The sequence below is a fragment of the Bos grunniens genome, chromosome 23 (assembly GCF_055505025.1).
Source record: "Bos grunniens cultivar Pamir isolate PY7600 chromosome 23, Bosgru_T2T1.0, whole genome shotgun sequence".
In the NCBI taxonomy this organism is placed as follows: Eukaryota; Metazoa; Chordata; class Mammalia; order Artiodactyla; family Bovidae; genus Bos; species Bos grunniens.
Window position 1 is genome coordinate 9,684,170 of NC_141187.1, and position 11,902 is coordinate 9,696,071.

Here is an 11,902-nt window from a genome sequence, read left to right on the forward strand (position 1 = left end):
ATTTATGATTAAAAAAAATCTCAGTAAATGAACCTGACAAAACTTTATAAAGAACATCTAAAAAAATCTACACTTAATATCAAAATAAATGGTGAGAAACCAAAAGTCTTCCCACTAAGATCAGCAACAATGCAAGGATGCTCCCTCCCACCATCCCTCTTCAACATTTTATTGGAAGTACTGGAATAAAGTCCAGAATAATGAAAAATTATAATCAAACTAAATGCTCACATGTATTATATACCGTCTTTCAGTAATTACTCACATGTATATCTATTACCAGAAAAAAATGTCCACAATATAATGAGCTAATGAAATGGGTGAACTCCAATACTATTTTTAAAAAGATAAACACATATTTACAAATGTGTAAGCATGTATGAAAATTATTAAAATATTAACAAAGGTTATCTTTAGGTGATGGAAATATAAATGGCTTTTTGTTGTTTTGTACTGGTTATTTGTTAAGGTTTCAATAACAGAGATAAGTTATGTGACAAAGCAAGTATGGTCAGTCAGTCAGGCTGCGACCCCATGGACTGCAGCACACAAGGCTTCCCTGTCCATCACCAACTCTGGAAGCCTACTCAAACTCATCCCATTGGTGATGCCGTTCAACCATCTCATCTTCTGTCGTCCCCTTCTCTTCCTGCCTTCAATCTTTCCCAGCATCAGGGTCTTTCCCAATGAGCCAGTTATTCCCATCAGGTGGCCAAAGTATTGGAGTTTCAGCTTCAGCATTAGTCCTTCCAATGACTATTTACTATCAGCTTTCTTTACGATCCAACTCTCACATCCATACATGACTACTGGAAAAACCATAGTCAAAGCTATGGTTTTTGTTGGCACTTTGTTCAAAGTAACGTCTCTGCTTTTTAACATGCTGTCTAGATTTGTCATAGATTTTCTTCAAGGAGCAAGAGTCTTTTGATTTCATGGCTGCAGTCACCATCTGCAGTGATTTTGGAACCCCCAAAATAAAGTCTGTCACTTTCAGCCATAAGGGTGGTGTCATCTGCGTATCTGAGGTTATTAATATTTCTGTTGGCAATCTTGATTCCAGCTTGTGCTTCATTCAGCCCGGCATTTCTCATGATGTACTCTGCATATAAGTTAAATAAGCAGGGTGACAATATACAGCCTTGACATACTCCTTTCCGGATTTGGAACCAGTCTGTTATTCCATGTCCGGTTCTAACTGTTGCTTCTTGACCTGCATACAGATTTCTCAAGAGACAGGTCAGTGGTCTGGTATTCCCATCTCTAAGAATTTTCCAGAGTTTGTTGTGACCCACACAGTCAAAGGCTTTAGCTTAGTCAATAAAATGAAAGTAAATGTTTTTCTGAAACTCTTGCTTTTTCAATGATCCAGCAGATGTTGGCAGTTTGACCTCTGGTTCCTCTGCCTTTTCTAAATCCAGCTTGAACAACTGAAAGTTCATGGTTCATGTACTGTTGAAGTCTGGCTTGGAGAATTTTGAGCATTACTTTGCTAGCGTGTGAGATGAGTGCAACTGTGCGGTAATTTGAGTATTCTTTGGCATTGCCCTTCTTTGGGATTGGAATGAAAACTGACCATTCCCAGTCCTGTGGCCACTGCTGAGTTTTCCAGATTTGCTGGCATATTGAGTGCAGCACTTTCACAGCATTGTCTTTTAGGATTTGGAGTAGCTCAACTGGAATTCCATCACCTCCACTAGCTTTGTTTGTCGTGATGCTTCCTAAGGCCCATCTGACTTTACATTCCAGGATGTCTGGCTCTAAGTGAGCGATCAAACCACTGTGATTATCTGGGTCATGAAGATCTTTTTTCTACAGTTCTTCTGCGTATTCTTGCCATCTCTTCTTAATATCTTCTGCTTCTGTTAGGTCCATACCATTTCTGTCCTTTATTGTGCTCATCTTCACATGAAATATTCCTTTGTTATCTCTAATTTTCTTGAAGAGATTTTTAGTCTTTCCCATTCTATTGTTTTCCTCTATTTCTTTGCATTGATTGCTGAGGAAGGCTTTCTTATCTCACCTTGCTCTTCTTTGGAGCTCTGCATTCAAATGGGAATATCTTTCCTTTTCTCCTTTGCCTTTAGCTTCTCTTCTTTTCTCAGCTATTTGTAAGGACTCCTCAGACAACCATTTTGCCTTTCTGCATTTCTTCTTCTTGGGGATGGTCTTGATCACTGTCTCCAGTACAAGGTCACAAACCTCCATCCATAGTTCTTCAGGCACTCTGTCTATCAGATCTAATCCCTTGAATCTATTTATCACTTCCACTGTATAACTGTAAGGGATTTAATTTAGGTCATACCTGAATGGTCTAGTGGTTTTCCCTACTTTCTTCAATTTAAGTCTAAATTTGGCAATAAGGAGTTCATGATCTGAGCAATAGTCAGCTCCCGGTCTTGTTTTTGCTGACTGTATAGAGTTCCCCATCTTTGGCTACAAAGAATATAATCAATCTGATTTCAGTATTGACCATCTGGTGACGTCCACGTGTAGAGTCTTCTCTTGTGTTGTTGGAAGAGGGTGCTTGCTATGACCAGTGTGTCCTCTTAGCAAAATCTGTTAGCCTTTGACCTGCTTCGTTTTGCACTCCAAGGCCAAATTTGCCTGTTACTTCAGGTGTTTCTTGACTTCCTACTTTTGCATTCCAGTCCCCTGTAATGAACAGGACATCTTTTGGGGGTGTTAGTTCTAGAAGTTCTTGTACATCTTCATAGAACCGTTCATCTTCCTCAGCATTACTGGTCGGGGCACAGACTTGGATTACTGTGATACTGAATGGTTTGCCTTGGAAACAAACAGAGATCATTCTGCCGTTTTTGAGATTGCATCCCAGCAGCATCTTGTAGTGAGTGTATCAGTTCAGTTCAGTTGCTCAGTCATGTCCGACTTTTTGTGACCCCATGGACCGCAGTATGCCAGGCCTCCCTGTCCATCACCAACTCCCAGAGTTTACACAAACTCATGTCCATTGAGTCGGTGATACCATCCAACCATCTCATTCTCCGTTGTCCCCCTTTCTTCCCACCTTCAATCTTTCCCAGCATCAGGGTCTTTTCAAATGAGTCAGTTCTTCACATCAGGTGGCCAAAGTATTGGAGTTTTAGCTTCAATATCAGTCCTTCCAATGAACACCCAGGACTGATCTCCTTTAGGATGGACTGGTTGGATCTCCATGCAGTCCAGGGACTCTCAAGAGTCTTCTCCAACACCACAGTTCAAAAGCATCAATTCTTCAGTGCTTGGCTTTCTTTATAGTCCAACTCTCACACCTATACATGACTACTGGAAAAACCATAGCCTTGACTAGACAGATCTTTGGCATAGTCAATAAAGCAGAAATAGATGTTTTTCTGGAACTCTCTTGCTTTTTCGATGATCCAGCGGATGCTGGCAATTTGATCTCTGGTTCCTCTGCCTTTCCTAAAACCAGCTTAAACATCTGGAAGTTCACAGTTCATGTATTGCTGAAGCCTGGCTTGGAGAATTTTGAGCATTATACTAGCGTGTGAGATGAGTGCAATTGTGCAGTAGTTTGGGCATTCTTTGGCATTGCCTTGTTTTGGGATTGGAATATGGACGCTTACAATAAAATTATTTCTGTGGCAATACTTTGTAATAAAATAGTGGAGTGACTTCTCTGGTGGTCCAGAGAATAAGAATCTGCCTAATGCAGGGGACACACGTTTGATCCCTAGTCTGGGAAGATTCCGTATGCCTTGGGGCCACTAAGCCCATAAGCCACAACCTCTGAGCCCAAGCTCCACAAGGAGAACCCCATAACAAGAAGCCAGAGCACTTCAATGAAAGTTTACATGCAGCAATGAATACCCAGCATACCTATAAATAAAGAAAATTTAAAAGTAATAAATAGAATTGAAAAATAAAACATCCCCCTTTCTGCTTTGATCTGATACCTCAAAAAACACAGAAAACTCCATAAGGTGGTGGTGGCAGCATATTTTCAATCAGGTGAGCATTTTTAAAAAAGCAGTTAACAAATTCAATGCCAAAAATATGAATCAAGTTTCTTTCCTAAATATATATTTAAAGCAACCTAAAATGCTCATATAGTTCAATTACCTCATTAGCATCCTCCCAATGAGAGCAGCGGGAAAGGGAGGGGAAGAGATGAGGGCTTTAATACGGTTGGCACGTGCACAGGCTTTGGAATCCAACACTTCTGAATAGTCAGGTTATGCTCGTGTGTGTGTCTATGTGTGTGTGTGTGTGAGCTGCTTAGTCGGTGGTCAGGTTATGCTCGTGTATGTGTGTTAGCTGCTTAGTCGTGTCCAACTCTTTGCAACCACATGGACTGTAGCCTACCAGGCTCCTCCATCCATGTAATTTTCCAGGCAAGAGTCCTGGAGTGGGTGCCATCTCCTTCTCCAGCTCTTCTGTGTGATTCAGGTCAAGTCACTCATCTTTTCCAGTAATAATAATAAGACCTATTATTTGAGTTCTTACTTAAATGTCTACCTATGAAGCAGGTATTATCATGCTTCCTATATTCTAGAAAAGAAATCTGATGCTTAGAGATGATAAATAATCTGCCAATGCCATGCAGTTAAGCAGCAGAACCAGAATTTGGACGTTAAGTGTCTTTGACTCCACAGTCTGTACACCCACCATATTAATGCCCTCCTCACCTCTGCCACTGACAGAATAAATCAGGACACCTTTTGGAGGGCAGGCAAGATAAATGGGATCTTGACTTATTTTTTGTTTTGCAATAACTGAGGTGTTTTACATAAATCTGCCCTCTAAACTATTTGAGAATCTTGGGGGGAAAAGAGCAGTGTGAAGGACCGGCTTTAAAAAGAAGAGGGTTAAGAAAAGCTGGTCTAGCAATTTTAAGTGATCCTTTGCCTGACACCTCAACTTTCTTAACAGTAATCTAGGTTTTAAAGGCAGAACTGGCAATTTCAGTTTGAAATGACAAAAAAACCTTCACGTTTCCAAGTAGCACTATAAAGGGGATCTTGGTCTTCCTGAAACATTTAAAACTACATATATTTAACTGACTCAACAGAGGTGAACAGTTTATTTGATATTTAAAAAAAAATTTTTTTTTTCATAATAAATTTTTATTAGAAGAAAATTTAATTAACAAACTTATACATTCAACATGGTCATGACATTTTACACAAACATACAGTCACTGCTGCTAAGTCACTTCAGTTGTGTCCAACTCTGTGCGACCCCACAGACGGCAGCCCACCAGGCTCCCCCATCCCTGGGATTCTCCAGGCAAGAACACTGGAGTGGGTTGCCATTTCCTTCTCCTGAACAGTTTATTTGAAAGCAGCAAGAAACCACAACTGCGCTTCTTACTCTCAATCTACTGTTGAAATGGCATGCATTTAAACATTTTAGCCATTCTAACAGGTGTAGAGTAGTTAATTCATTGTTGGATGGCATTAAAGGTAAATTTAGATAAAGTACAAGAGTCAGTAAAGTTACAAGAGTATCTTTCAAAAACACATTTAAAAAAAAAAAATGAAGGCTTGAAAGGTGTAAAGGCTTAGCTCTGTTTCACCAAAAGTGCATATTTAAACCCGATAACCTCTTGATGTTCTTTTCAACATGTTTCTATAACCCTATAAAAATAAATTCCACTTAACATCATAGTCCCTACATAGACAGGCACACTTGCTACCTAAAGACCTTCTCAGCGAAGTCCTTGTTCAGTCTCACACCCAGAACTTCGCTGGTCATACAGCCATAAATAGCTGATCATCTTTCTTTCAGCTCTCGTAAATCTCAGTGAAAGTATGTCATGGAGGAACTCTTGATTGAAAATAATACTCTTCCCTTCTTTAACTGCCTTACTCTCCATTCTAAAAAACCACTTCAAAAGTTCAGCCCTTTTCAGTGATTTTATGACTTACTTTGAAACCAAAACCGTATCTGTTCTGGGGCCTGCCACAGAGCCCTTTAGCTGTTGAGTGATAAAAGAGGCTGTTCAGATGGCATTCTAGTCTGCCCACTTATGTCCTGAAGTCATTCCTCAACCCCGAAACAGAGTAAAGAAAAAGAAAAATCAAGCCAAATAAAATGAATAACTGCCACTTCGTCTAAAGCACAGGACTGTTTTGTATGGAAGAGCTCTAAATGAGCATTATGGCAGGTATACTGATGGAAAAATATTTCATTTGGCACTGATATAAATGTATAGACCTGTGGTTAAGTACAAACACATTATAGCTGATTTTGAAACTGTTACTCTCCCATCTTCAATACTATGGCATTTCTTCACCAATAAAGGGCAATTACTATATAAACCACTGGGAAGGGAAAAACCAGGAGGATGGATCTGTCTCCTCTTGACTCATCGTCTTAGACTGTGCATGTGTGCATGATGATGAGGCAGAGGGAACAGCAAGTTGCTGCCAGACGAGCAGCAAGGGCGCCGTGGCAAGGGGTGAAGCAAGTGGGCGAGAGAGAGGAGGAGAGGTGAGGTGCCAGAGGAGCCAGGCCACAGGCCACTCGAAGGCTTCAGCTTGAAAGGCCTTCAAGTGACATCATCTGACCAGGTTTTCAAAACAGAATCATTTTGTATGCTGTGCTGAAAATAAACTTACAGGGGTAAGAGTACGGAGGGGAGCAGAGGAACTGAGGTGAGAGGTGATGGTGGCTTGGACCAAGGTGGTAGAGAGACAGATGCCTGAGAAGAGGCAGGAATCTGTATATATGTATTTTGAAGGTAGGGCCAATAGAATGGACTAATGAACTAAATATTGGGTGTGAGAAAAAGAAATCAAGGATGACTCTTAGTTTTCTGAGTTAAGCAACTGGAAGGAGATGAAGTGGACATTTACTGAGATGGAGAAGATAATGGCTCAGAGGTTTAGTTATACATCTTAAGTTTCAGACGCCTGTTGTACATCCCAATGGAAATGCCAAGTAGGCAGATTAAGGACAGCTAAACGGTTAGGGATAAATGGGTCATCCATCCACCTACCAACCTACCCACCCACTAACCCAATCACTCACCTACTGTATTTAAATCCTTGAGACTGGATAAGATCAACAAGAAGTAGATGAGAGACAAAGAAAGAAAAGGAAGAACCAAACTTCAGGACATTCAACCTTCAGGGAGGATCAGCAGACACTCAGATGGAGGACAGAAGTCAGAAAAGAGTGGTGTCCTGGAAGCCTAATAGAAAAAGTTATTTAAGCTTTTTTCCCAATAGTGTTCTGTTCCTAGTCTTTTGATTCTTTCCGCTGAAGCGCCAGACACCATGGTTAAGTCATCCCTGTTGCACTTTGTCTGAATTCACATCTCATGGAAACTGTGAGATAACATGATTATTGTTTTAAGTTTTGTGAAGGAGCAATGTAACAGTTTCCGAATATATAACTGTGTCAGTGGCACCAATAAAAGAGTTCACATAAATCTACCCAGTTGCAATACTCTCAAGGAGATTAGCGCATTTGATGATTCTTCATGGAGTACTTCTAGTCATACTCCTTTAAGGATTAATTGAGTCATCTGGAAACAGTAAATGATCTTGATGATCTCCATGTGAACCATCCCTTGCCCCAATAACGTTATCTTCACCATCATTCTAATTAAAAAAAAAAAAAAAAAAAATTCTTCAAATGCTAAGATCGTTTCAAAGCTAAAAATAAGCTTGCATGGATGCTTGGGGCTGGCACACTGGGACAACCCCGAGGGATGGTATGGGGAGGGAGGAGGGTTCAGGATGGGGAATACATGTATACCAGTGGCGGATTCATTTCGATATTTGGCAAAATTAATACAATATTGTAAAGTTTAAAAATAAAATAAAATTAAAAAAAATAAAATAAAATAAAATCACACACACACAAAAAAAGTGAAAATAAAAACAAAAAATGTAACTGAAGCCTTGCCATCTGCCCCCCAGAGATGGATTTGCTTTCATTTCCTTGGACTTAAAGAGAAGACAATACAGAACAAAATTTTAGCAGTTCTAACTTTAATCTTTCTGAACCCAGATATATCCCCTTAGAATTCCTTGGGGGATCATGGCTATGCCATTAAGCACTTTAAATACTGACTTTTACAACTACTTGATCTGTCCACATTTCTCCCCAGACTCCGGGGTTGTAAAAAAAAACTAAAACTAAAAAAAAAAAAGAAAGCGAGAGAGTTAGATAAAAGAAAATTTCCAGGGGCTTCCCCCTAGTTCAACTTCCTTCCCCAACAGTTATTTATTTTCTTATATGATCATCCCCTCTCCAGTGACTTTATTTATTTTTTTGCCACACCACACAGCATGTAGGACTTCCTGACCAGGGATCAAACCCATGCTCCCTGCAATGGAAGCATGGAGTCCCAACCACTGGATGGTCAGGGAAGTCCCCGCCCCAAGGTAACTAAAATTTCATTTAACTAAGCGTCTCAGAGGACTTTCCAAGTTGGGATATACAGATTTCCTTTATCTTCTTTAACCTGCTGCTGGATAATACATAATACAAACTGCCATGACTGATATAATCATTCTCCTACTGATGGACATTTAGACTGTCTCCAGTTTTTGCTATTATAAGCATTCCTTTACATATATTTAGAAGTCAACATGCTTGGCTCAGGTATACGCCAAGAGGCACAGAAAGTTGTAAGACTTGGTCAAGGCTTCCAAGCCTGTGGCACGAGAAGAAGAAGGGCTGGGATAACCAAAAATGACAAAGAAGAGAAAAGTTAGAAAACTTTTTTAATTAAAAAAATATTTTAAACCTTCCAGTTCACTTTCACGTTTGATATTTGAGGATAACACTGAGAAGCCTATAATCAAGTAGGAAAGCTGACAGAAAATACACCAAAATGTTACTGACAGGGAATATGAACATTTACAATTTTGTTCTTTTTATTTTTCTGTTTTTCAAAATGTCCACATTGAGAATATATGGGGAAAATATACTTAAAACTTATAATGGAAAAAACATTTATAAAAGTCATGCAAGCATTCATAAAATGTAGTAGCTGAGCAGAAAACTCAGAGATGTGCCCAGGTAGCAAGGGGACAGGGCAGGTTCTCCAGCTGGAGAGAACCATATGCACTGTCAGATCTGTGGCATGTCCTGAAATGGAAAGCAGCTGGAATGATTGGTGTACAGTTCCCAAATAGTACAGACAGACATTTTTAAGACTCTTAAAACATACTGCCTATTCCTTAATCATCATCAATAGAATAAAATTTTAAAATCTTGTCTAACTTGATAAGATCAAGATACTGGGTTATTTTAATTCTTTTTCTGGCTTATTTTAATCTGCACTTATTTGATGACCAGCAAGATGTATTTTTCCCCCACTCATTATTATTTCCTCTCTACTAAGAAGTAGGAAAGCCAAGGGAAGAATAACAGTCAGTTTCTTCGTCTCTGTTCCAGGAGTTCACATCACTGAGCCGCACTCCATGCTCACCAAGGTACCCAGGTCCTGTAACCTCCTCAACTTTGAATGCCTCTCTACCAGGCTGTCAAGGCCCTCTGCCATCCTGCTATGTCCACAGCCTGTTTTTCCCCTTTACTCCATCTGTGGTGTTCAGGACACCAGTCCCAAACCTAACCAGACTGATAGTGAGAGCCTGACCAACAGTTACCAATTAAGGAAGAGTAAGAAACTAGCATCTGGGAGTGGCAGGGACAAAAGAACCTCCAGACCATTCAAAGTAAGAGCTCCTCCACAAGCGTAACGGCCCTCGGGGGCGCTATGGAGATGAATGAGGGCGTTTTTGCTTGTCACAGTGATGGATGAGAACAGGTGGCACCAACAGGAAGAAAGCAGGAAAGCTAGATGCCCCATAATAGGAAGACTGATCTCGCCCAAGAGCTGCCCTACATGACTTTTCAAAGTCTTGCCACACAATTTTGTGGGTGGGAAATCTCATTTTAACTATTTGAGCCTAGAATTCAATTCCTTTCTAGTCTGTGAACATTAATAGAGGAGATACACACACACACACACACACACACACACACAAGCATACATAGGTAGGAAAATACTTATCTACTATAGAAAGGAAGTGTTGAGCCTGACAAGGTTGAGAACCACTCCGATTTAAGCAGTCATTTGCAAATGTACAAAGAGAGTTAGAAAATGGTTACCTGTCCATATAAGGGGCCACCCATATAATGCCTACACTAACCCACACAATAAAGGGCACCTACAGGCCAGAGACGGAGAAGACAACGGCACCCCACTCCAGTACTCCTGCCTGGCAAATCCCATGGGCAGAGGAGCCTCGTAGGCTGCAGTTCATGGGGTTGCTAGTAGTCGAACACGACTGAGCGACTTCACTTTGACTTTTCACTTTCGTGCATTGGAGAAGGAAATGGCAACCCACTCCAGTACTCTTGCCTGGATAACCCCAGGGACGGCAGAGCCTGGTGGGCCGCCATCTATGGGGTCGCACAGTCGGACACAACTGAAGCGACTTAGCAGCAAGAGCAGCACAGGCCAAAGATTACACAGAAGCAACATGAAAACCTCCCTACCCAGTTCTTAGGTTATGTTTCTTAACTCATTTTACTACTTCTATGTCTGAAAGTGGTTCCCCAAAACAGGGTAAAGTACATTAGGTACACTGTAAATCAAACTATAATCTAGGTTTACAAAGAAAAAATAAGTAACACTCTCTTGCTGATGCCAATTACTTCCTCTTTAATATGGTCTTTATGAATGGTCTTGTCATTCATTTACCACCGAATCAAATCAACAGAGTCAACTCCTAAATAATCCAAAATGTACCAAGAGCTATTCTATTCTACCCATCCCAGTACTCTTCCTGAAACCAGAAGGTTCACATTATACAGCCTAGAATTCTCAGTCTCTATAAAGCTTCTCCTAATAATATCAATAATGCGACTGATAGTCACATTATTTATAATATGATAAAGCAAATAATGTTATTAGAAACCAATAACAATGTTATCAGAATGCTGTTAAGAAACAGTATCTTAAGGGAAAAGATCACAAATATTAAGAAAAAAGTTGTTAAATTTGAAATGTAAATTATTCTTTAAAAATTTTTTTTTATTACTATCTACTAAAGGAGCCTAGCAGCAATGACACCCTAGTAGCAGTGAACACACCCAGCACCGTAACCCTGGTTTCTAAAGAACATTCTCCACTAGAAGGGAATTCTCTGGAGAAATGGCTGACAAGTCTGGGACAGGAAAATTCAAAGTGAGCCTGGAAGAATAAAAAACAAAACAGAATTTAAAATCCCCCAAACAACAAACAACAACAACAAAAAGGTGAGCCCGGAATACCTTATTGCATTACAGGGCAAGAAGTGCTCACACGATGAAGGGCCGTGTCCAAAGTACACAGGGGGCTACCTGAAAGGGCACACACTGGTCAAATTTGCGATAATTAAATCAAAGAGAATAAAGACAGTAACTGCTTGTAATATAATGGGAAAAAAATAGGAAAATCTATTAGTTCAGTGGGGTTATTTAAAATAAGGAAAAAGGGGGGAGGGAGGAAGAAGAGAACTTTCCTTTAAAGAAGAATTTCATCTTAGGAAAAAAAGAATTAGAAAACCACTGTTCTTCAGTCTCTGCTATAATATCTGATTTGGTAAGGTTCAGTTGCTGCTGCTGCTAAGTCGTTTCAGTCGTGTCCAACTCTGCAACCCCATAGACGGCAGCCCACCAGGCTCCCCCCGTTCCTGGGATTCTCCAGGCAAGAACACTGGAGTGGGTTGCTATTTCCTTCTCCAATGCAGGAAAGTGAAAAGTCAAAGTGAAGTCGCTCAGTCGTGTCCGACTCTTCGAGACCCCATGGACTGCAGCCCACCAGTCTCCTCCCTCCATGGGATTCTCCAGGCAAGAGCACTGGAGTGGGTGCCATTGCCTTCTCCAAGGTTCAGCAGTAGATGCTAAAACTATTATCTTAAAGACTGTTGGG

At 40.4% G+C, this 11,902-nt stretch overlaps 1 protein-coding gene across 2 annotated transcripts in view; it reads right to left on the reverse strand.

Moving 5' to 3' along the window:
* Positions 1-11,902, reverse strand: part of NUDT3 (nudix hydrolase 3) — a 123,569-nt gene that overhangs the window by 30,789 nt on the left and 80,878 nt on the right. The gene's annotated exons all lie outside the window — the stretch shown is intronic.